Below are 25,874 nucleotides of genomic sequence, written 5' to 3' on the forward strand. Positions count from 1 at the left end.
ACAGGGAGAAGTGTGTGTTTCGTACGCGCCGTTTAGCCATCCTAGGATACGTGGTGGAAAACGGGGTCATTGGCCCTGATCCAGACCGTATGCACCCCCTTTCTGAACTTCCCTTGCCTGCTAGTGCAAAAGCACTGAGAAGATGCTTAGGCTTCTTCTCTTATTATGCGCAGTGGGTTCCCAATTACGCGGACAAAGCCCGTCCGCTCATTAAGTCCACGACTTTTCCCCTAACGCCAGAGGCCCGATTGGCCTTCGATAAATTAAAAGCCGACATCGCGAAAGCTACGATGCACGCTGTTGACGAGTCCATCCCCTTTCAGGTGGAGAGCGATGCATCTGATTTCGCCCTGGCCGCCACACTTAACCAGGCGGGCAGGCCCGTCGCATTTTTTTCCCGCACCCTCCAAGGCCCCGAAATCTGGCATTCAGCGGTGGAAAAGGAGGCCCAGGCCATTGTGGAGGCCGTCAGGCACTGGCGGCATTACTTGGCGGGAAAACGGTTCACCCTGATCACGGACCAGCGGTCCGTGGCGTTCATGTTTAATAACACGCAGAGGGGCAAGATCAAGAATGACAAGATCTTGCGGTGGAGCATTGAACTCTCCACCTATAACTACGACATCATGTACCGTCCAGGGAAACTCAATGAGCCCTCGGATGCCCTCTCGCGTGGAACATGCGCCAGTATACAGGAGGACCGTTTGCAGGCTCTCCATAATGACCTATGCCATCCTGGGGTCACTCGGCTCTACCACTTTATAAAAGCCCGCAACCTGCCCTACTCGGTGGAGGACGTCAGGTCCGTAACAAGAAGCTGTCGGGTTTGCGCGGAATGCAAACCGCACTTTTACCGACCTGACCGGGCACATTTAGTCAAGGCCACTCGTCCCTTTGAGAGACTGAGTGTCGATTTTAAGGGCCCCCTTCCCTCAACAGATCGGAATGTGTACTTCCTCAATATCATTGACGAGTACTCTAGGTTCCCTTTTGTTGTTCCCTGCTCTGATACATCCGCTGCCACGGTTATCAAGGCATTCCGTGATCTCTTTACCCTGTTCGGGTACCCCGGCTACATCCATAGCGACAGGGGCTCGTCATTCATGAGCGATGACTTGAGGCAATTCCTGCTCTCCTACGGGATTGCCTCTAGTAGGACCACGAGCTACAACCCTCGGGGTAACGGACAGGTGGAACGTGAGAATGCTACAGTCTGGAAGGCTGTCTTACTGGCGTTGAAGTCAAAAAGTCTTCCAGTCTCCCGTTGGCAAGAGGTGCTCCCTGATGCGCTCCATTCTATTCGCTCCCTCCTGTGTACGGCAACCAATGCTACTCCCCATAAGAGGATGTTTTCATTCCCTCGGAAGTCTTCCTCGGGGACCTCATTACCGTCTTGGTTGACGTACTCAGGACCCGTCCTCCTGCGGCGACATGTAAGGGCCCGCAAGTCCGACCCGTTGGTTGAACAGGTCCATCTCCTCCACGCCAACCCTCAGTATGCCTATGTGGCATACCCTGACGGGCGAGAGGACACGGTCTCGATCCGAGACCTGGCGCCAGCAGGGGACGTAGCAACCCCTGTCGCTCCCATACCCCCTGTAACAAACCCCTTAACTCTTGTTTCTCCCCCGGACACGGCACGGGCAGCATCGGGACCATTGCTTAACCCTTTTACTCCCGTGTACAGCTTGCCTGAGTCCAGAGGATGGTCGCCACTGCAGGGCGTGTCAGGACCCCATGGACTACCGTCACCTCAGGGTCAACTGGCCTGTGAGTCCGTGGAAGAACAGCTGGGCGCCGCCTTGGGGAGAACGCCACCGCAAGTGCCTACTCCGGTGTCACCGCTGGTATTGAGGAGGTCACAACGACGGTGCGGTCCCCCTGACCGTCTGAACTTATAGACTGATGACACTTTATTTTGTTTTTTTGTACCCCGCCGGCCTTTGTTCTCAAAGGAGGGGTGAATGTGGTGAACCATCGTTGGTTCCCACTGGATAGTACTGAGCCAGGGTCTGGCCAGTACTACAAGGATGTACATATGTTACTGTTGGGTTGTGCTACTTGTTGCTGTTGGGGTTCGGGTGGGGTTGTTACACCTTTGTACTGTAGTGTTGTGGTACATCCCAGTTGGGCTCCGCCTCCTGGGAGAGGTATAAAAGTCCCTGCTCTGGCTGGGACCCCTTCAGTCTGGGATCGTGTATATAATTATTGGCTGCTTCATTACAGTAAATAAAGCCTTTATTTCCCGAGCATCTAGCCTCGTGTTTGATAACGCGCATCACCAACCTCCCATCCACTGACTCTGTCTACACTTCCTGCTGCCTCGGCAAAGCAACTAGCATAATTAAGGACCCCACGCACCCCGGACATTTTCTCTTCCATCTTCTTCCGTCGGGAAAAAGATACAAACATCTGAAGTCATGTACCAACCGACTCAAGAACAGCTTCTTCCCTGCTGCTTTTGAATGGACTTACCTTGTATTAAGTTGATCTTACTCTACACCCTGGCTATGACTGTAACACTACATTCTGCACTCTCTCGTTTCCTTCTCTATGAACAGTAAATTTGTCTGTATAGCGCTCAAGAAACAATACTTTTCACTGTATGTTAATACATGTGACAATAATAAATCAAATCAAATCAAATCTAATCGCGATTCCTAGCCTCTGATCTGCTCCTGTAGCCACAATGCTTATATGGCGAGTTAAGTTTCTGGCCAATGGTAACATTCAGGAGATTGATAGTGGGGGATTCAACCATGGCAATGCTATTGAATGTCAAGGGCCAATTGCTAGATATTCTTTTGTTGGGGATGGTCATTGTCTGGCAGTTGTGTGGTACTTGTCATTTGTCAGTCCAAGCCTGATGAGCAGTCTGACAACACCAGGTTAAAGTCCAACAGGTTTATTTGGAATCATGAGCTTTTGGATCACTCACCTGATGAAGGATCAGCGTTCTGAAAGCTCGTCATTCCAAATAAACCTGTTGGACTTTAACCTGGTGTTGTGAGACTTCTTACTGTGTCCACCCCAGTCCAACGCTGGCATCTCAACCTCATGGCAGTCCGAGCCTGGATATGGTCCAGGTCTTGTTGCATTTGGACACAGACTGTTTCATGACTTCAGGACATTGTGAAGTGCATTTCAGCCAATGAAGTAACTTTGAAGTGTGGTTGCTGTTGTAATACAGAAAATGTGACAGACAATTTGTTCACATCAAGCTTCCAAAAACAGCAATGTGGCAATGACTAAATAGTATTTTGTTCATGCTATGTAGACTGGGGGCTGAATATTGGTGGACACTAGGGAAGAAAACCCCAACGCTTCTTTATAGTGTCACAGGATCTTTTTCATTTAACTGAAGGGATAGGTGAGCCTTCGATTTCACATCTCATCTAAAAGGTGGCAATTGCAGCAGTGCGTGGGCCCTTCAGTACTGTACTGGAATGTCAGGCTTGGTTGTTGCACTCTGTTCCTGGAGTGGGGCTTGGACTCACATCCTTCTGACTCAGCGTGCTAACACTTATGTTGATATAGGTATATATCTATGTTAAAGTCCATTTGCCAGCTACCCACCAATCCTGCCAGTTCATCAAAACCTTCTTGTTTTTGTTGAAGTCCTCTTCTGTTAACCATAAACCACAATTTGGTGCCTTTATAAATTTTAAAATTGTACTTCTGGTTCATTTATACAAATGGTGAACCATAGTGGTCCTAGCATCAATCCTGTGGACACCACGTTTTACCTCCGAGGTAAACTACCTTTAACCTTTACACTCTGTTCTCTGTATTGAGTGCTTGTGAATGGAATAAAGTAAAAATAATTGTTCAGAAAAAAAATTAAATGAGGGGAGTTATTTCCTTTTGATTTTGTTCAGTAACAACATTGATGATAAAATTGCAAAATTCCTTTAAAAATGAATATATGCAAATGTCCTGGGAATAGAAAAGATAAATTATAAATTGAAAACATGAGGAAAAATAACATGTACGAAATATAGCAGAAGATTTCTGTCGCGCGTTTTGTGGCATTTCCTGTAATGTTCTAAGTGATATGGCAAACCATCATACCTCCCCATTATTCAGTGCAATGATAGCTATTCACACTGTTCATTAGTGGCAACCCATGCTCCTATTTTGATCCTGCCTTTCGTAATGGATAATTGATTCTGTTTTCACTTTGTTTCCCTAAATGATCATTATGGACTCCATTTCCAAAAACACTGCCTTCTCTTTGAAGGATAGATGTCCAGATCTCCCTCGCTGCCCTCATCATGCCCCACCACCGCATTTAGAGCAATATATTGCTCAGTGTCTTAAAGCTAATGGAGGGCTACTGACATTCTCCCAATTATAACATCCTGTCCGTCATTCACCAGACCCAGCTGACATCCTGATTTTCTAAAGCAGATCTGCCTCTCAGCAGCCAATGCACCACTAAAATGCTTCAGGCCTCCGTACAATGTTTTTCTGCAATGTTTTAATCGGAGGGAAAGGTGCACTTAAGCTTTCACCTTACCTTCTGGAGCATCAGTGTAATTGACAAATGACTTGAAGAATTAAAGGAAACGTTTGAGTATTGACGTCCCAATTGCAAACAATTAGAAGTGGAACGTTAGCTTTATATATTTTTTAAAGGTACAGGCTACTTAAGTTAAATAGGAATTTGTTTTTTATTGAAAAAAATTGATCTGGAAATTTGAATGAAGCAATTTAAACATGGTCGGTAATTTTGCCATGTTTCTAATTTGAATTAAAGATAATTCAATGCAAGCAACTTCGAATTGAGTAAAGTTCTATTTATTACAAATGAACAAGAGATGATGGGATTCTATTAAAGGTAAATGTTTCAACTAGTCTCTCTTGTATTTAGAAAACAGGAAAATTTAAATTTTTTATTTGATTTGATTTATTATCATCACATGTATTAGTATACAATGAAAAGTATTGTTCCTTGCGCGCTATACAGACAAAGCATACTATTCATAGAGTACATAAAGGAGAAGGAAAGGAGAGGGTGCAGAATATAGTGTTACAGTCATAGAAAGATCAACTTAATATAAGATAGGTTCATTCAAAAGTCTGACGGCAGCAGGAAAGGAGCTGTTCTTGAATCGGTTGGCACGTGATCTCGGACTTCTGCATTTTTTTCCCAATGGAATAAGATGGAAGAGAGTATGTCCAGGTGCGTGGAGTCCTTGATTATGCTGGCTGCTTTTCCGAGGCAGGGGGAAATGTAGACGGAGTAAATGGACCTTGAATATAACAAGAGTTGGAACTGATCTATTAATTTTAATTGAACAATTGGGCCACAAAATGCTGCTTGTTTATCATTGCTATGAGTGTGAGGCTAATGCTTCTGGGGCATGTTGTATTTGAAGATACATGCACTGACTTTGACAACTTGTGTGAGGTCACTGAACTTCTTGCCACACTGCATCCAAGTAAGTCTTTGGAGATAGACTCCAGGTATTGACCATTACAATCATCTGGTCCCTTGCAGAGCTTTTCTAGGCAGCCTCCTGGACCTTTGTGAGTAGATTGCATCTCTCCTCCTTGCCATCTCCTCCAGCAAGGCATCCAGGTCACCCTCCAAGAAACTTGAAGCGTGCTCACTGCCCTGTTGCATCATAATTAATCCTTCATTCTCAGATGTTGTTCCATAAATGGTTCTAGTACCTACCACAGCCAGAAATCACCTCCCCTTTAACAGATGCAAGTTAGTTTTAAGTGGTGCTAACCTCTCCTGAACTTTGGCCGCTTACTGCAGACACTTAACCATGCACTTAGGACTGGTTGCATGCTGCAATCATGCAAATTTTCAGGCAGCAAGAACTTGGCATACTGTCTGCATTGGAAGCAATGGGTATGGGTTAATCATGCATGATCCTCATGCCTATTTTTGGTTTCAAGGTAGCCTTCTTAGTAATTACACAACACTTCCCTTTAAAGTGTGAGATACATCTGAGCTATACATTTTCTTTTTTAATTTATTTTTCTCTCAAGTTTCTATTTAAGAGTTTCAGAGTGCACAACACATAATTTTCTTTCCCTAAGTAATGGGTAAAGAAGTGATGCTCATTACAATAGGCAGTGAGTGAAAAAAAACAGAGCATGAGGTGTAATTCAGGACAGAAGGGAACAAATTGAATTAGATTAAGATAATTTAATCTGAATGAGTCCAGGTCCACCCAAGAAAGCTTTGTGGTGGCTCTGATCCACTCAGTCATTAATGAAGTATTCAGCTATCCCTGTGTGACATGAGGAACCTTTTGTAGCTATGGGGTATTTTTACAGGAGAGATGGTGTAAAATACATTATTACAAAATGGTTCGGAATTGGAGCAGACAAGGTGTCTTTATTCTTCTTTGTAACAGCTTTTAGCTCCTTTCCTCGGTCACATCGCTGGCGTTAATCTCTAATAAAGGTTTTGTTTCTAATTGTTTTAATCGTGATGTGAGCCATCAAATGTCTTCATGTGCACGGGACACTTAGAAGCCATGCGTGTACAAATCTCATTCCATGTTTTCATATTCATGCTTCACTAGATATGATGCAGTCATGAAGGGCCACTGCCCTCTCTTTAACTTGAACACAAGGTCACCTTGTGCGATAGCCTACAGTTATCTCAAAGATGCTCAGCCAGAACTCAAGATGCAATTGTGCCTTATTCAGTGCGGATTTTGGCACTTACCTCCATGACACTGAGAAAATCCTTCGGGGCAGAGGAACATAGTGTTTGCACTTTGTTTTAGACTGGTAATTGACTGGAATAGATTAGTGTACATGCCAAAACAAGTAATATTCCTATCTGAACAAATCAGTAATCATCATCATAAATAAATCAGTATTGTCATTAAAATTTCAGTAAAGCTTAAGAGTGGATGGTTGAAATCTATGTGCAATCTCACTGCAGCTGCTTTCTTCCAACCAGGATTTTTGTAACAAATACAGACAGGCTTGTGAAATTCTATGCTATGCCCAATTCAAATCAGAAAACTACCCAGCTGTTTGTCTGCGGGGAACCTTTTGAACTAGTTAACATTGCAGTGAGGTATTGATATGGGTCTGTCACGACCAATGTTAGCGAAAGAATAAATCTGAGATAATGAATTAAGAGTACCACCAAAGTAACGGATTGACACAACACTAAATCAGGTTGTTGATGTACTATTTTCTTCCAGTACCTTGGTACCCAATATATTAAGCACGATGGAATCTCTACCATTCTTCTCTGCCGATAGTAGAAGTTAGTCAAATTCTGGTCTTGCAAATAAAGTGTAATAATAACCCAAGCAATAAGTGAAGATCAGCACAATGTGCATAATGACAAATTTATTTTTTTTGCAGTGTAAGATCGGTTTAGTTTCGATAGCAGTTCGGTGGTGGGCTGCTACACACAAAGCTAAACATTCTGGCAGATAATCAGTGAGGAAGGTTTCACTCTAAACTGAGTGACAATTCTGCACAAAATAATTTACATTTATATAGTGCCTTTCACAACCTCAGTATGCCCCAAAGCAACCTATAGTCAATGAGGTGTTTTTTTATGCAGTCAGTGTGGTAATAATGTAAGCAGCCAGTACTTGCATCAAGTTTCCACAGACTGCAATGTGATGATGATCAGATAGACTGTTTGGGTGCTGTGGACTGAGGGAGACAGTGGATAATAACTGCCCTGCCCTTTGTCGAAAATGTACCATAGAATCTGACACATCCATCTGAGAGCAGAACTCCCTCAACACAGCGCGGATTTGATTTGATTGATTTAATTTGATTTGATTTTAGTGCCACGTACTGGGATACAATGAAAAGTATTGTTTCTTGCGCAATACAGGCAAAACATACCATTCATGAAGTACATAGGGGAGAAGGAAAAGGATAGGGCGCAGAATATAGTGTTGCAGTTAAAGGTAGGGTGAAGGGATAGATAGCCTAAGATATGATAGGTCCATTCAAAAGTCTGATGACAGCAGGGAAGCTGCGTGTTTTCAGATTTGCGTGTTTTCAGATTTTTGTATCCCTTTTCCCAATAGAAGAAGGTGGCGTTGGAGTCCGGAAGATCGTCAAATCTGTAAGAGAATACAAAATGTTATTCGAAAGTTTAAAAGAAATGCAGCTTTAGAAGCGCAGAATGGGAGTAAAGGATGCAATTAGAGGGTATGCCGCCGACAGCTCGCAAGACGTTGCCTTGCTCTGGTGCCACTGGAATGGCAGCCTAGAGTTTCGTACTCCAGCCTCTACCAGGACACCCCAGGCCCCTGTGTACTGTAGAGTTCTGCAGTCTCTCTCCATTCAAATAATACTCTGCTTTTCTATTCTTCCTGCCAAATTTGACAAGTTTACATTTTCCCACACTACACTCCATCTGCCAAGCTTGTGCAACTTGAACCAGAACTTTCCCACTTAAGTGAGAATGCTGACAACTGAGGTATGGTTGTGCATTATTTATCACCCAATTTGTAATAATAGTAATCATTAACTCTCTAATTCTAAATTTAGTTTTCAAACTATCCACATTCTATTATCTAACAATTAAACTTGATTAAATCTTTTAATTTCCAAAACTCAAATTTGGGTGTGAAAACTGTCGACGGCAGGATAATCTCAAACAGCTCTTGCTCTGGAAGATCCGTCTTTGGACTGCATGGGCAGCAGTAGACTGGGCTGGCTGGCAAAGAGCACTGCTGGAATGGAAGCAGTGGGAGATAAATGCAGCCTCGGAGAACAGGTCCATGCTCCACAGAGCCACTGCCGCTACGACAGAGCAATTCTAGCAGTGTGCCAGAGTAGAGATTAATGGACATCCATTGCTCACTGTTATGTGTAGACATAATGGCCTGCACAGCAACAAGCTGAGCTTGTATTACTTCAATTCAAACTTTCACTGTGGCGCTCGGATGGAGAATAGCTTCTGTTTCACTGGAAGTTGAAGTGTTCACTATCAGATATTTCATTATGGGTGCTCCCACAAAAGTGTTCTTGGAATTAGCCTGTGACGTTAGTGTACCTTTAAGAGAATTTTTTTTGAAATCATGATCTCTGCAGCTCTCACAGCTTCAATGTTTCTCAACTCACAGCCTGAGCTGATGTCATTATGGCAGTGGTTTGTCTGGAGGATTCTTTTTATTGCTGCTTAAAGGGAGGTTGTTTATTTTGACTGGGATGTTTATGTCTCTGCATTGTTAGGAGAAAAACTGGTTGGCAGGTCAGATGATTGGAGTTCTTTCATTCTCAGTTTGGAGCTGCAGTGTGAGTTTTAGTTTTAGAAGGGGCATCAAGCTGAAAAAATTCTCTCTCTCCCTGGTTTTGGAAATTCTGCTGGACATCTGAAAGCAAAGTCTTGCTTTTCTGAAGTGGGGGGGGGGGGGGGGGGGTGGCGGAGGGGGGTGGGGGGAGCGGAACCTGCTGTTGGTGACTTGCCTAGAGTCTCTGGTGTTTTGGGAAGCTGTTCTGACCTCAAACTGTTCCGAGTCTATCCAGGGAACTGCAGACTTCATCCAAAGGACTCAATTCCAGTATCACATGAGCATTAGTCTATGCTGTATTAAACTTGTTTGAAGAGACTTGTTTCAGGGATTGGTTTGATTGGGACAGCTCCTATATTCATTGAGGGTTATATGTTATAGTGGTTGTTTTGGTGTTGTTTGTAATAGAAGTTATTGCTAATATTCTTACTGTCACTTCCACCTGACCCTTATTCATTGTCTAAGGCAGCGGACAGCTGTTGTTTCGTAATGTGGTGTAAACATATTGTCCAAGCTTCACTGGTCATGACCATGATAGCACTATGAACATGCTCTACAGCAGCAGGTACACATAATTACAGGTTGCACTATACCTGTACAATGCAACAAATAGGAGGCGATGACCTAGTGGTATTATCGCTTGACTATTAATCCAGAAACTCAACAAATGTTCTGGGGACCCGGGTTTGAATCCCACCACGGCAGATGGTGGAATTCAAATACAATAAAAATAAAATCTGGAATTAAAAATCTACTGATGACCATGAAACCATTGTCAATTGTCGGAAAAACCCATCTGGTTCACTAATGTCGTTTAAGGAAGGATATCTGCCATCCTTACATGGTCTGGCCTACATGTAACTCCAGAGCCACAGCAATGTGGTTGACTCTCAACTGCCCTCCAAGGGCAACTAGGGATGGGCAATAAATGCTGGCCAGCCAGCGATGCCCGTGTCCCATGAATGAATTTTTAAAAAAGATTTATATTCCAAGGTGTGAGAACATCTAATAAACGCCAATGGTAATGAATGTGTCATCTTCATTTTGTATTTGTTGATGGTTACATTTTACCCATGCTTCAGGAACCAGTGCTGTATATACCCTATGAAAACCAATATATCTTTCTCTTTTTATTTCTTTCTCTCTCTCTTTCATTCTTCTTCCTCTTTCCCATTGGTAAATATAAACAAGTGGCAAAGATGCATCCCTCCTTGGAATGACACCACGGTTCCTGTGCTAATGGCACTGAACGCATCAAGGAGTGCAGTTTGGCCAGTTGCACCATTTTCCTGGTTTGCTTCGAAAGCCTGAATGCATTTGCAGAATAGCGGAATCATTAATGATCTATTACTTGAGGGTAGTGTGGATCAAAGACATCCTTTGAAATTTCATCTCAAAAGTAAAGGTCATTATTTGGGCTGACGCATTGAGAACAGTGAACAGGGAGGATCGTGCAGTATTTATTAGTTTGCGAGTTTCTGTGTATTTTTAATCGCAATCAGAGGGGTGGAATGTTCCTTTTAACCCTTTTGTCTGCAACAATGCAGCAGCTCCCTGGTGACACCACATTCTGATTGTTGCAAAGCTAACTTTGAGTGTTTTTGTTCATTCAGTTATCGGTTTACCTTCAAGAAGTTTCTTTTGCATTGTATGTAGTTTACCTGTAGTACACATCTGGAGAATCTGTCAAGAGTAGAAATGTTTCAGTTGGAAAGTAAAGCTGCAGTAGAATTAAAAACTGAGACTTGGGAGTTCACTTATTACATATTCTAAATGTGGATTCAATTATATTATTTGTATAACTTTCGAGTGATTATTTATGCTTAAGTTCTGTTAGGAGCTTGCTATTCCTATCCGAGAAGGTGCCAGCACTACCAAATCGATGTTTTTATGAGCCATGACTAAAGGCAATGCCTTATGCAAAAATTGTTCTGGGCTGCTGCAGCTCTGTATTAGCAGTCACTGACATAGGAGAGAAATCCTGGCCAACATCTCATACTTCCCACAGGGCCAGTTGTGGTGGAGCAGCCTCAGCATACTACCGTGCCCTGTCATTTTGTTTTCATTAATTCATGGGACATGGGAATCGCTGGCTGGCCAGCATTTATTGCCCATCCCTAATTGCCTGAGGGCAGTTGAGAGTCAACCACATTGCTGTGGCTCTGGAGTCACATGTAGGCCAGACCAGGTAAGGACAGCAGATTTCCTTCGCTGAAGGACATTAGTGAACCAGATGGGTTTTTTCTGACAATTGACAATGGTTTCATGGTGATGCACTATCAATTATGCGACGACTAGTTAGTACGCAAGAACAAACAGGCTTTTATTCACAAAGGACTTGGAGCACACCCATGCAATGAACTGGTCCGGCGACTGAGGCAGGGGGTTGGGAGCAGTCACCTTTATACCTGGCGGGGGAGGAGTCTCAGGCAGGGCCGGCAGGGGCGTGTCCAGGCATGTCACACATACATACAGGCAATAACTTAACAGTGGTTTACCATACATGGTCATCAGTAGATTCTTAATTCCTGATTTTTAAAATATACATTGAATTCAAATTCCACCATCTGCCCTGACAGGATTTGAACCCAGGTCCCCAGGAACATTAGCTGAGTTTCTGGATTAGTGGTCCAGTGATAATACCACTAGGCCATTGCCTCCTCAGTCAGTGGCACCTTAAAAGGAGAAAGAGGTGGCTGTGGCAACACCACCACAGCAGTCAAGCACACCAACCACCAGCGCAGATGCAGTCACCTTGGTGGGGCTCCACACCCATTTAGGACGGGTAATACAAGGTGACCAGCAGTTCACGTGTGAATTGGAGGAGTCCAGTAGCTGTGGCCAGTACCCCCAGGAGGATGGAGGACAGCTCCAGTTATGCTCAACTGGGTGGATTTGCACAACTTTAGGAGTCACATACACAGTGGGTCTTTTTGAAGCAGCAATGGGAGATGTGTGATGCCAAATGTCAGAGTTCCCTCAGGCAACTTGGGCAGGGAATGGAGACCATTCTTGAGATGTGTTCAACAATGTCCCAGGTATGCAAGCACATGAGTCCCTCCACTGAATGCACATGCATCAATCTGTGTGCATACACTGCCATGCACAGAACACATATCACATTCTGTAGTATTAATTGGTCAGTTGCACTGATGGAAAGATCCATGGACAGGCAACCAGGTGCCCTGCAACTGCAGGTTCCCTCAGACATTCAAGCACCCCATTAAAGGGTGGGATAGGCAGGGGTGATGTCGAGGACATCACCTCTCATGGGGCACCTTTTACATTGGCCGTCCCTTGACTCTCCTGACTCAAGCACCTAGCTACGCAGCAAACCGCTGTGACCCAGGTTACCCCAGCATCAACATCAGCCTCTGGGGCTCACATCTGTGTCCTTTATAAAGCTTCTGTTCACTGACTTCAATGTAATGAGATGGTTCATGGTAGTACCCTGATTTGCGTTATCCCATTGTTGTGAAGGCATTATGGCACCAGCATGATAAAGTACATGTGTAATGCAAAGCTGGGTGTTTGGGTACTCTGTGTAGTTGATGGCCTGCTCTATAGTGTTCTTCTTGCTGAGGTGGCAGGTTATAGTGACTGTGCCTTTGGTTGCACTCGGAGGCAGTAGTCATTTCTTCAATGGGTAACCCCTGTCGCCTTGCAGCTGTCCATGTAGTCTCCCTGGTGGCATGGATATCTGCGCACCTGTGATTACCCCTGGATAAAGGAATCATAGCAAAGGCCAGGAAAACTTGCGGAGACCTGCAGAAATCACTTGTTGTGCTCACACAACAGCTGGATATAGAGAGTGGAGACCCTTCCTACAGGTTTGTGCCTACATCTGCTCGCCCTGGGTTTTGATGACCACATGACTGCAGTTGATCACACTCGACATCTGAGGGGATCCTGCCATGGAGGGAAAGCATGTGCCCTTCTGGCGCTGCATGGGCCCATCAGTTTGGAAGCCTGATGTACGCTGTTGCCCTCTTATTAAGGGAACCCATCACCTGCCCGATGTGATGATGGGAGGCCATGTGTGCAATGCCACACAAGTTTGCTGATGCCCCTTGAAGTAACCAGAAGCAAAGAAGTTCAAGGCTATTGTAACTTTTGGGACTGGCCGGGTGTGCCCACATATGGGTGGCATGGTGGCATAGTGGTTAGCACTGCTGCATCACAACACCAAGGACCCGGGTTCGATTCCCAACTTGGGTCACTGTCTGTGTGGAGTTTGCACATTCTCCCCGTGTCTGTGTGGGTTTCCTCTGGGTGCCTCGGTTTCCTCCCACAGTCCAAAGATGTGCAGGTTAGCTGGATTGGCCATGCTCAATTGCCCTTAGTGTCAGGGGGATTAGCAGGGTAAATACGTGGAGTTATGGGGATTGGGCCTGGCTGTGATTGTGGTCGGTGCGGACTCGATGGGACGAATGGCCTCCTTCTGCACTGTAGGGATTCTAAGGTCTCCTTCACCTGGGCACACAAATCACAAAATCCTACAGTGCAGAAGGAGGCCATTCGGCCCATCGAGTCTGCACCCACCACAACCCCAACCAGGCCCTATCCCCATAACTCCATGCATTTACCCTAGTTAGTTTCCCTCACACTAATTTAGCATGGCCAATCCACCTAACCTGCACATCTTTGGACTGTGGGAGGAAACCGGAGCACCCGGAGGAAATCCATGGAGACAAGGGGAGAATGCGCAAACTCCACACAGACCATGACCCGAACTGGGAATTGAACCCGGGTCCCTGGCGCTGTGAGGCAGCAGTGCTAACCACTGTGCCACAATGCTGTTTCAGCTTCCGACTGCACTGCTGCAATAACTGTAACCACAGCTTCCGGCTGCAGTGCTGCACTGACATATCCAGGAAGCTGTGTCTTTGGTGGTATAGTGGGCATAATGTTTTAGTTCCCTCCCTGGGCATCATCTTTGAATCCCTCTCCACCAAGGAACTGTAGGTGTTGCTGGTGCAGCTGCTATGGGAAATGCTGAGAGTTCAGAATATTGCAAAATTTTGTATTAAACTCAGTTTGCTTTAAAAACACGGAACAATATCACAACATAAGCATCCACATGAAATTCTCACAATCTGTGTCAGAACCTTTACAACCAGCTATCTGTGAATGAATGAAAAGTGTTTGTGAATCTCTGCCATTTTAGCCCTGTCCTTTTCAGAGTGGAGCATGGGTTAAAATTGAAAAGCAAGAACTCTGCGAAGTGTTATCATAAATCAATACCACCTTTATCCTTTTAAGTGTTAATGATGCGCAGTTACTCTGTCAACATTCAATTTGACACCAGTTTTCCACACGCTCTCCACTCTGTGAGAGTCCTGTCACCTGTGGCCCGGGATTCCTTTCTGATCTCCCACTGTTTGATTTTCCACTTTGCACATACAGTCTCTGCCAGGTTCTTAGGAACCCAGCTGCTGGCGTTTGATCAGGTGCAGCTCTGGGAAAAAAAACACAACAGTCTCATGAGTTCAGAGCACCACGAGTTGATCTGTGGGAATGTTAAAGCAGTTTTGTAATCTGTTTCCAGTCCCGGGAGGGTGGTGCGCAGAGGTACATTGCCTCTGGGAAACATACGGCTCTGCTCATGTTTGCTGCTATCACCATAACTGTGAGCATCAAGTGTAATGTGAAGACCAAAGCAGCTCCCAGGACCCATCAGAAAGTTATTCTCTATTTCCCTTAGATCTCTGGGACTTCGTGTGAGTGCCATTGATGGGCGGTGGGGGTGGGGGGAGGGTGGTGGCACACATGTAATATTAAATAATGTTTACCTAATCAAAGACAATCCATAACCTGTCTCTCTCGGTCTGTTTCTCTTTTCAACCCCCATCCCACTCCCTCTCTGCACCTCATTCACTAAGGCAAACGAGAAAGGCAGTGAGTTTCCCTCTGTTCACTTTAATCGTAGAATCTGCAGTGCAGAAGGAGGCCGCTTGGCCCATCGAGCCTGCACTGACAACAATCTCATCCAGGTCCCATCTCCGTAACCCCACATCCTAAAGCTCCTACTCCTACTGACAGTAAGGGGCAATTTAGCATGGCCAATCAAGCTAACCCACACATCTTTGGACTGTGGGAGGAAACCGGAGCAACCGGAGGAAACCCATGGAGGCATGGGGAGAACATGCAAACTCCAGACAGACATTGACCCGAGACCGGAATCGAACCTGGGTCCTTGGCGCTGTGAGGCAGCAATGCTAACCATTGTGCCACCGTGCCACCCCTGTGCCACCGTGCCGCCCCTTTTTGGCTCAATTAAAGGTTTTCTGAGAGGATGAACCTAAAAAATAAAAGCTTTGCTCACCTTATGACACTAGGTGGTAAAGATGAATCATTTTTGAATACACTCATTCTTTTCAAGAGTTCAAAATTAATTTTAATCTTGATTTCAATGTGGTGTAGACTAGACATTATGGAGTGACATTGGTTCATAACAGGAGTTGATCAATCAGTGCATCAAGGCTTCCTCATGTTTTGTCTGTCAGGATGTATTATCTGATTCAGAAAGTGCTAGGTACTAACTGTTATGTGAATATATATGGGGTTCCGCATTCTCTGTTGCACTGCAATCATGTGCCGAGTAACAGTGTATCAGTTTATCAGTCTACCAGCCAGGAAAGATGCAAGAAATACACTCAGAGTAGAATCATAGAATCCCTACACTGCAGAAGGAGGCCAGTTGGCCCATCGAGCCTGCACCAGCTCTGTAACAAAGTACCTTACCCTGGCCCACCAATATGTTCTATCCCATGGCTAATCCATCTAACCTACACATCTTGGGAACAATTTAGCATTGCCGACTGACCTAACTTACACATCTTTGGAGTGTGGAAGGAAACCGGAGCACCCGCAGGAAACCCACAGAGACACAGAGAGAATGTGCAAACTCCACACAGACAGTTACCCGAGGCTGGAATTGAACCCGGGCCCCTGGCGCTGTGAGGCAGCAGTGCTAACCACTGTGCCACCATGCTGCCAAATTCTGGCCATTTAAGTAACCCTGGTTTTAAATACTCCACCATTCGCAGCCTGGGCCCTTAGCTCTGAATGTCCCTGCCTAAACATCTCCACTTCTCTATCATTCGCTCTGCATTCATAATGTAACTAACCCTTTCCCCAAGCTTTGACTATTAGCCCTAATATCTCTGGATGTGTCTCAGCATCACATATTGCTTCATAACACTCCAGTGAAGTGCCTTTGGCTGCTTTACTCTGTCACTGTTGCCATTAAAATGTAAGCTGTTGCTGAGTATCAAGAATACATACTTTATGGGCGAGATTCTCCAGGCTCCCAGCTGCGGTTTTCCTGGTGGCGGGAGGTGGCGCGTTGTTTGCTAGTGGCAGAATTCCCATGTTTCGCCGCTGTCAATGGGAATTCCTATTGAAGCCACCCCACGCTGGCGGGAAACCTCAGGTGGGAGCGCGCTGCCGGCGGGACTGGAGAATCTGGCCGGCGTGAATGACCAGAGAATTCTGGCCCATATTTCGAGGGGACAGCAAATATGTATGAGATGGTACATCTTGATCATTTAGAAATTGTAGAATGATTGTACCAATGCTAATCAAAAGCTCCTTTCCCCAGCAACACTAGCTCCTCCCCAACATAGAACACGTGCCAACTAATTTGATGTAAAAATGTTGCACATTCAGCTGCAAATAATCATAATTCTGTCTAACACATGGGACCTTTATAATGTCACACATTAAACCTGTCATTATTTTGTCCTTAACTTGTATAACCTTGGCTATGTCTTTAAACGTAGAGATACCCAATTTAGCTTTAATAATCAGCAGATATGGAATATGGAAACATTGATAAATCATTGAGTCCTGGAATGGTTACAAATTCTGTTTTTCATTCCAACGTGAATCAATTTAATTATTGCCTTCAAACGTCATGGAATTTGGCAATGAAGTTTCTTTGCAAGAAAAGATTAAAGAGGTGTGATTACCAGAACCCTCTGAATCTGTTATATATAACAAATACTCCATCAACACAGAGAATTGGTAGAGTTCAGGAGCTCTGTAAGTCCCATACACCAAATCTAATCTGAAGTAATCCTGTAGAGTTTATTAAATATCATATACAAAATTACTTTTTAATAATATCATAGAATCCCTACAGTGCAGGAGGCCATTCGGTCCATGAAGCCTACACCAACAAACAATCCCACCCAGGCCCTATCCCCTTAACCCCACCAATTTACCCCACTAATCCCCCTGACACGAATGGTCAATTTTAGCATGGCCAATCCACTTAACCTGCATATCTTTGGACTGTGGGAGGAAACCAGAGCACCTGGACGCAGACACTGGGAGAACATGCAAACTCCACACAGGTGTTCACCCGAAGCCAGAATTGACCCCGGATCCCTGGTGCAGTGAGGCAGCAGTGCTAACCACTGTGCCATCATGCGCCGTAGATTATTTTCTACCTTTGTGGGGGTCCCATAAACACTTTAAAACGGATCATGCATTACATGATAAAATTCTGTAACCAGCTGTATGGTGTCTGTGATACGAAGCTGTAACTCACATTATAACCCATGTTTGGACGTGGTCGGGCGACTAGTTTAGGTTAAAAAGATTCAGCAGAACTACTTTCATAATTCATTGGGACACAGTACTGCATTGGGTGCTAATATGTCCTGTTGACAAGAAGGTTCTATGTTTAATCTCTGAGCTGCCCTGAGGGCAGGGCGAATGCTGTATTTAGCCTCCAAATCGCAGGTTAACAAGGAGGACAATTGCCCAGCAATGGTGGAGGCCATGTCCCTGGATGTTGGGTGAGAACAAGATTGACCTCTGCTGTGATGTCATCACCGTTAAAAGGTCTTTTGACACCAATTGTCTGATCTTGTGTGTGAAGAATGGTGGATCGACGTGGGGCGCTGCTGCTATAATACTCCAGATCTCAGTACGTGCCCTATCAAACTCTGCGTCATACCTGGAACTCAGCTTTCTTCCCCCGGTCTCCTGTACTGGTAAATAACACCCCCCCCCCAACTCCTCCCTGCCTCCCCCCCGCACCCCCCTCCCCCACCCCCCCCACCCACCCCCCCCACACACACACACACACAAACACACACACACACACATCTGCCGACTGACAAAAAACCATAAGGTTAGTTGAAACTGTCCGTACTTCACCTCACTTACCACTCCATGATATCCTGCTCATCACACTTACTACCTACCTTCCATCTCAGGGGCCCATGTAGAGTGACCTTCCTGTGTAAGATCTACCAGCAGACATCATTTGGATCAAGGAAGGAGAAACACAGGAAGTCACTGACAAGTTTCTTGTGATAAACCCCACTTGCTTATTTGTTCATGGATGTGGGCATCACTGGCTAGACCAGCATTAATTACCCATCCCTATTTGCCTTTCAGAAGATGGTGGTGAGTTGCCTTCTTGAACTGCCACAGTCCGTGTGTTGCAAAAACACCCACTGTGCTTAGGAAGAGGGTTCCAGAATTTTGACCCAGTGACAGTGAAGAAGCAGCGATATATTTCCAAGTCAGGATGGTGACTGACTTGAAGGGGAACTTGCAGGTGGTGGCGTTCCCATATATCTGCTGTCCTTGTCAGAGTAGGTGGTAGAGGTGATGGGTTTGGAAGGTGCTATCGAAGGAGCCTTGGTAAGTGGATGCATCTTGTAGATGGTACACACTGCTGCCACTATGTGTCAGTGGTGGAGGGAGTGAATGTTTAAGATGATGGATGAGATGCCACTCAAGGTTCAGGACAGGCCAGGACCCCTGTGCAGCCAGCCTCCACCACGAGAACCTCAGGACAAACCCTTCATGCACTTGTGGAGAGACACAAACAAGGAGTATCCTCTCTATAGACTAAATGGTGGACCTTAAACTTAATAAATGAGGAGGTTATCACATGTCTTCAAGGATTTGTATCTCTAAATAAATAACAAATATGAAGGATGTTCTATTGGGCACGGTGTTAGAAAACACCCATTGTTCTAAGAACTGTACCTCAGCATGAAATAGGGGGAAAGACTGAGAACATTGGAAGAGCAAAGGAAAGGATTCAGTACCTTTAAATAAAGCCAGTTAATCACCACAAACAAAGCATGGCCATGCAACAATTCCTCTACATGGGCTTGAACCCATTTCAAAATCCTGTAAATGATTCATAGAATCATAGAATCCTACAGTGCAGAAAGAGGCCATTCGGCCCATCGAGTCTGCACCAACCACAATCCCACCCAGGCCCTATCCACATATCCCCAAATATTTACCCACTAACCCTTCGAACCTATGCATCCAGGGACACTAAGGGGCAATTTAGAATGGCCAATCAACCTAGCCCACACATCTTTGGACTGTGGGAGGAAACCGGAGCACCCGGAGGAAACCCACGCCGACACAGGGAGAATGTGCAAACTCCACACAGACAGCGACCCGAGCCAGGATTCGAACTCAGGTCCCTGGAGCTGTGAAGCAGCAGTGCTAACCACTGTGCTATTGTGCTGGCATTTGGACTATGTAATTGGAAACACGGGCCGCGATTCTCCCAAAAGCGCTGAATTGGCGGGAAAATTGTTCTAGATCCCGACTGTTTTGTCAGTTCAGCTTCTCACCTGGATCTCCGTACTTTGTGCGCTGCCGAGGTCCCAGTCATGAATCTCATTAAAATCCCTGGGGGGCAGGACCTATTCACGCCGGAGTCTGACACTTCTGGAATTGTGTGCATGCTCAGTGGTTCCGATCTATGAGACTCCCCGTTTGCCGGCCAGCTCGATCATTGGCCAGCCCGGGACGCGCGCAGTGCTGCCCCTCCAGCACCCCCCCACGGCCCGATCATGTCTCCCACAACAATTCCCGGGCCAGCCCTGACCCCTCCCCGCCCCGGAGTACCCCAATGTCAGGCCCACCCCACTCACCAGTGGCGATCCCCCCACCCCCCTCACCCTGGCAGACACCCTCCCTGCTGTCACCCCCCCCCCCCGGGAAGCAGCCCCCCCCACCCCGGCAAACTGCCCCCCAGCCCCCTCAATTGCTGCCCTCCTTCCATCCCAGACCGATCGCTATGCAGAGTGCTAGCGGGAGCCCCCCACCCAACACTGATCGCCCCGAGGCCCTGCCCACAATAGGCCCCGTCCCCTTGGCACTGCCCGATGCCCGGTGGGCAGTGCCAAGGTGCCCTTGGGCATAGGCACTTTGCCCCTTGGGCAGTGCCAGGGGGCACAGCCTGGCACTGCCAGAGTGCCCATGCCCAGGGGGGCACCATCCCCCTGCCGCCCAACCCCCTGGGGGGCCCCGATTGCCCCCCTCTTCTCTCCAGCAGGGTCTCCCACTAGTTCCCTGAACATGGGGAGCTAGTCTGAACCCTGCCGGAATGAAGTACTCCTGGTGGAGTGGGAGATTCAATCGGGACCGGCAAGTTCCCGATTATGAAATGTAAAAGACATTTAAAACATATTAAAAACAGATTCAAATGACTTACCTGCCTTCCCGCCGGTTTCCAGCGTGGTCTGACCGGCGACTGTTCGCCGGCTCTGGGAGATGCGCATACATTCCTGGCGCTTGCGCAAATTCCAGAACAGGGCCGGTGACGCGCATCTCCCACCCCGACCCGCCAGAAAAGTTGCAGACCGGGATGGGAGAATCGTGGCCACGATTCCTAAATTGGAAGAATAGTTAATATAAAGGAAGAATGTGACAAAAACATGTTAGCAGAATGGCCACCAAATTAGGAACTGAATTTCAACATAGATAAATGCAACATGGTACATTCAGCTGAGAAGAATACAGAGATGACATGGGGGCAATTCTCCGAACTCGCCGTGCCTGGTGCAGTTTGCACGATCCCAGAGAATAGCGCGTGCATTTAAACATCGTTTTTGCACCCGGCACCGAACAGTTTGCAATCCTCTCGGCTCCTTCCTAGAGGCGCAAACTGGACTGCGCAGCCGATTAACATACTTAAAGTAGCAGTTAAATATGCATAGCCGTTCAAATTCCAGCGCATGGAATTTTCTGGACTTTGGAAACGGCGCAAGAATGGCAAGGATCACTACTGATCTCCACTAGCAGAGACATGGTGCGATGGCCATGCCGGCAGGTTCAAAGGCCATTGGGGCCCCCGGGTGGTCAGAGGCATGGCTGGGCAGTACCCGTTGGGTAGTGCCCACCCGGCAGTGCCCACCGGACTCCCTGGCAGTGCCAACTGGACACCCTGGCAGTGGCCACCAGGCATCCGACAGTGCCAATTGAGCACCCTGGAAGTGCAAAGGGGGTGGGGCCTGAGCTGGGGCTATGACAGGGGAGTCTATGTGGGGGGGGGGGTTATGATGAGGGGAGCTATGCAGAGGGGTCATGGAAGGGTGGATCATGAGAGGGGAGCATATTGGGGGTCAGGCAGGGGAACCCATTGGGAGGGCCAGATGCTGGATTTCCGTGTGGAGGATGGGGTGGGGATCATGCTGCCTGTGGGGGAGGGTTAGATGGGGGGGGAGTCTTTCAGTGTACTGTGAGATCGGGGCACCCTTGCGAAATGGCGTTCAAGCGCTCTGAAGCCGGCCTCACCGGCATGTTTAGGCCCCAACCCCCCCAGTACCGGTGTGCAATTCACCACTCTCCCAAAAAGTGACTGAGTATGAGACGATTGCAGTGCGGAGTGTGCCTGGCAGGCCAGAATGGATCGCTCCATTATTTTTGTCCTTATGACCGCTTTTGTGGGGGAGAATTTTGTCCCATATAGTTTTGGAAAATCAGTGTCTAAATGCAACATAGGAGCAAAGGAATCTGGGGGCACTGATTCACAAATCACTAAATAGGTTAACAAGGCCATAAGAAGCAATTTTAATAACTCATTTCAAAATATGGAGTGGAAAAGTAGGCAAATTATGTGAAACTTATACAGAATCTTAGTCACACCTCATTTAGAGTCTCCATATTATAAAAAGGTTATGGAGGTATTTGAAAAGGTACCAAGAAGGTTCACAAGGATGATACCATAACGAGAGGATATACTGGTCAGAAAAAGCTGAACCGATTGGGGTCTTTTTCTCTGAAAAGGAGAAAGTTGTAGTTCTTTAAGATAATCAGAGGATTTGATAGCGTACATGCAAAAGAAAATGTCTCCACTTGGGGCGAGTCCCAGTCCTTCTAGATGTCTACTGCCTGAGAAAGGACTCCAGCCCAAGGGGTGATTGCCCACTCTGTGTTCCAAATGGTCTCTCAAGCCAGGCGACCCTCTTCTGTTGTGTTGCCCTTAAAGGGACAATCACCACAATCGCCGCACACAGCAATGTGGTTGATTCTTAAATACCCTCTGAAATGCTCTAGCACGTCGCTCAGTTCAAGGGCAATGAGGGATGGGCAACAAAAGCTGGCACAGCCAGCGATGCCCGTATACCATGAACAAATCAAAAAAATCAGTACCTGGAGAAAAGGAATAGAAGGGTAAAGAATAGGGTTCGATGCAGAGGTGGATATAACTTGTGTGGAGCAGGAATGCTGAAAGCTGGATTAAATGGTCTGTTTCTGCCGTGTAGAGTAAATGTAGTCATCGAGTCATAGAGGTTAACAGCATTGAAACAGGCCCTTTGGCCCAACTTGTCCATGCCGCCTAACTTTTACCACTAAGCTAGTCCCAATTGTCCACGTTTGGCCCATATCCCTCTACACCCAACTTACGCATGTAACTGTCTAAAATGCTTTATGAAACACAAGATTGTACCCGTCTCTACTACTGCCTCTGGCAGCTTGTTCCAGACACTCACCACCCTCTGTGAAAAAATTGCTCCTCTGGACCCTTTTTTGTCTCTCCCCCCTCACCTTAAACCTATGCCCTCTAGTTTTAGACCTAATTGGAATGTAACTGGATGTAGTTTAGATTTTCATTTCTTCTTCAACATTTTTACAAAGATGGTGGGTGGAATGTACTGTCCCCCTCCCCCCAACAACCCTCTGAGCTGAGTTCTGAGGTGGGCAGGAAGCTGCAGGTGCCATCTTCCAGTTTGCCTCCAACTAATTGCGAGGCAAGAAGGTTTCTAGATGGCCTTCCACTTAAGGGTCTCATTCTGCCACCACTGGCATTTAATCAGCAGCAGGCAGGGGGGACTTGCCATCCAGAGAAGCAGCCCAGCAAACCCTGCCAGGTTTTCCATTAGTCTCCTGAGGGTCTCTCTTTCAAAGGCAATCTGTGCCCGATCGAGGGACCTGACATCAGGAGAGGAGGGGGAGAGACAGCAGAAAATCAACCCTCACCTATGTTCTTGATCCCTGGTCCACTCTCCCTCACTCCCCCATGAAACTGGAACCCTATCCTGCCCTACTTACCTGTCACCGATACATTGCTGATCATCTGGGTAGGCCCCAGTGCAATACCAGCAACGGCCACCAGCAATGCCTCTGCTTATCCGGCAGTTCTTGGGAGGTGGATTTCTGTCTTATTGTGGCCGTAAGCACAGTTAAGTGTCTGATATCCTCGGAATAGCATTGGATCTCCCACGGAAAGGCAAGGCGGGTTCTCCACTAGATCATAGAAACCCTACCGTGCAGAAAGAGGCCATTTGGCCCATCGAGTCTGCACCGACCACAATCCCACCCAGGCCCTACCCCCATATCCCTACATATTTACACGCTAATCCCTCTAACCTACACATCTCAGGACACTAAGGGACAATTTTAGCATGGCCAATCAACCTAACCCGCACATCTTTGGACTGTGGGAGGAAACCAGAGTACCTGGAGGAAACCCACACCGACACAAGGAGAATGTGCAAACTCCACACAGACAGTGACCCAAGCCGGGAATCTAACCCAGGTCCCTGGCAGCACAGCAGTGCTGACCACTGTGCTACCGTGCTGCCCCTATGGGTAGGACCAACACCAACTGGCTAATTTTTAGTTTTTCGCGGGGTTTCTTTTTTTTTTGAAAAGTTACTTTAAAAGTAAAGCGGAAGTGGGCCGCAGGGTGAGCTGGGAATGGGTTTTTTTTAGCACGTAAAGTTTAAAAGGCAGGCCGCACTATCCAGCGGGCAACGTCGTTAGCGGGCAGCGGAGTGAGCAGGTAGCAGAGTGAGAGCTAAAGGGCTTTGGCTCATCGGGCTTAGGTGGAAACGGGCGAGTCAGGTAGGATTATTTCTTAGTTTGTAATAACTTAAACTAGGTAATTGGGATGGAGGGTCATGTGATGTGTTGTTTCTGCATGATGTGGGAGCTGGTGGACCCCACTGTAGTTCCCAGTGAGCGTGTCTGCAGTAAGTGTTGGTTGCTTGAGGAACTCCGGCTCAGGGTTGATGAGCTGGAGTCTGAGCTGCGGACACTGCGACACATCAGGGAGGGGGAGAGTTACCTGGACACTGTGTTTCAGGAGGCAGTCACACCCCTTAGACTAACTAATTCAGCCGGTGGTCAGGGACAAGAGGGTGTGGCTGCGAGTGAGGCAGGAAGTGGGATCCAGAAGGTAGAGTTGCAAGAGCCTCAGTCCCTGAATCTGTACAACAGGTTTGAGATTCTTGCTCCCAGTATGGACGGGAACGGGGACTGCAAGGAGGACGAGCAAACTGCCCACGGCACCGTGGTACAGGGAACCGTTCAGGTGGAGGAAGAAAAAAGAAATGTAGCGGTAATTGGGGATAGTGTAGTTAGGGGCATTGACACTGTTCTTTGTGACCAGGATCGAGAATCCCGAAGGTTGTGTTGCCTGCCTGGTGCTTGGGTCCAGGATATCTCATCTGGGCTGCAAAGGAACTTGGAGTGGGAGGGTAAGAATCCAGTTGTAGTGGTCCATGTAGGTGCCAACGACATAGGCAGAACAGGAACAGAGGTTCTGCAGAGGGAGTATGAAAAGCTAGGAGCCAAATTATAAAGCAGAACCAACAAGGTGGTAATCTCTGGATTACTACCTGAGCTGCAAGCGAATTGACGCAGGGTCAATAAGATTAAGGAGGTAAATGCGTGGCTCAAAGATTGGTGTGGGAGGAATGGGTTTGAATTCATGGGACATTGGCACCAGTATTGGGGAAGATGGGACCTGTTCAGATGGGATGGTCTTCATCTGAATCGAGCTGGGACCAGAGTCCTGGTGAATCGTATAACCAGGGCTGTAAATAGGGCTTTAAACTAAATAGTGGGGGGGGGAGGGTTCAGGGGTATGGGGAATTACAAAATCAAAGGTAAAGGAGAGGGTACGAGTGCAGGTTAATGATGAAGACATTCATCTAGTTAAAGGAGTCAAGGGCTCAGGCAGAGTAAAAAAGGTGACAAACACAAGAAGGGAGGTGGTCAACGCAGTGCAAGGAGATGGTCTGGGGAAGGATAACCAGTTTGTGACAGGTAGGGACAGAGCGTGCAATCAAAAGAATGCACTAACAAATCAGGTCCATATAAAGGCTAGCATAAAGACATTTTACCTGAATGCACATAGCATTCAAAACAAAGTGAATGAGTTGATGGCACAAATCAATACAAATGGGTATGATCTAGTGGCCATTACAGAAACGTGGTTGCAGGGTGACCAGGACTGGGAACTGAATATCCAGGGGTATCAGACATTTCGGAAGGATAGACAGGAAGGAAAAGGAGGTGGGGTAGCTCTGTTAATTAAAGATAACATCAGGGCAGTAGTGAGAG

Source organism: Mustelus asterias, chromosome 19 (assembly GCF_964213995.1).
Source record: "Mustelus asterias chromosome 19, sMusAst1.hap1.1, whole genome shotgun sequence".
Classification (NCBI taxonomy): domain Eukaryota; kingdom Metazoa; phylum Chordata; class Chondrichthyes; order Carcharhiniformes; family Triakidae; genus Mustelus; species Mustelus asterias.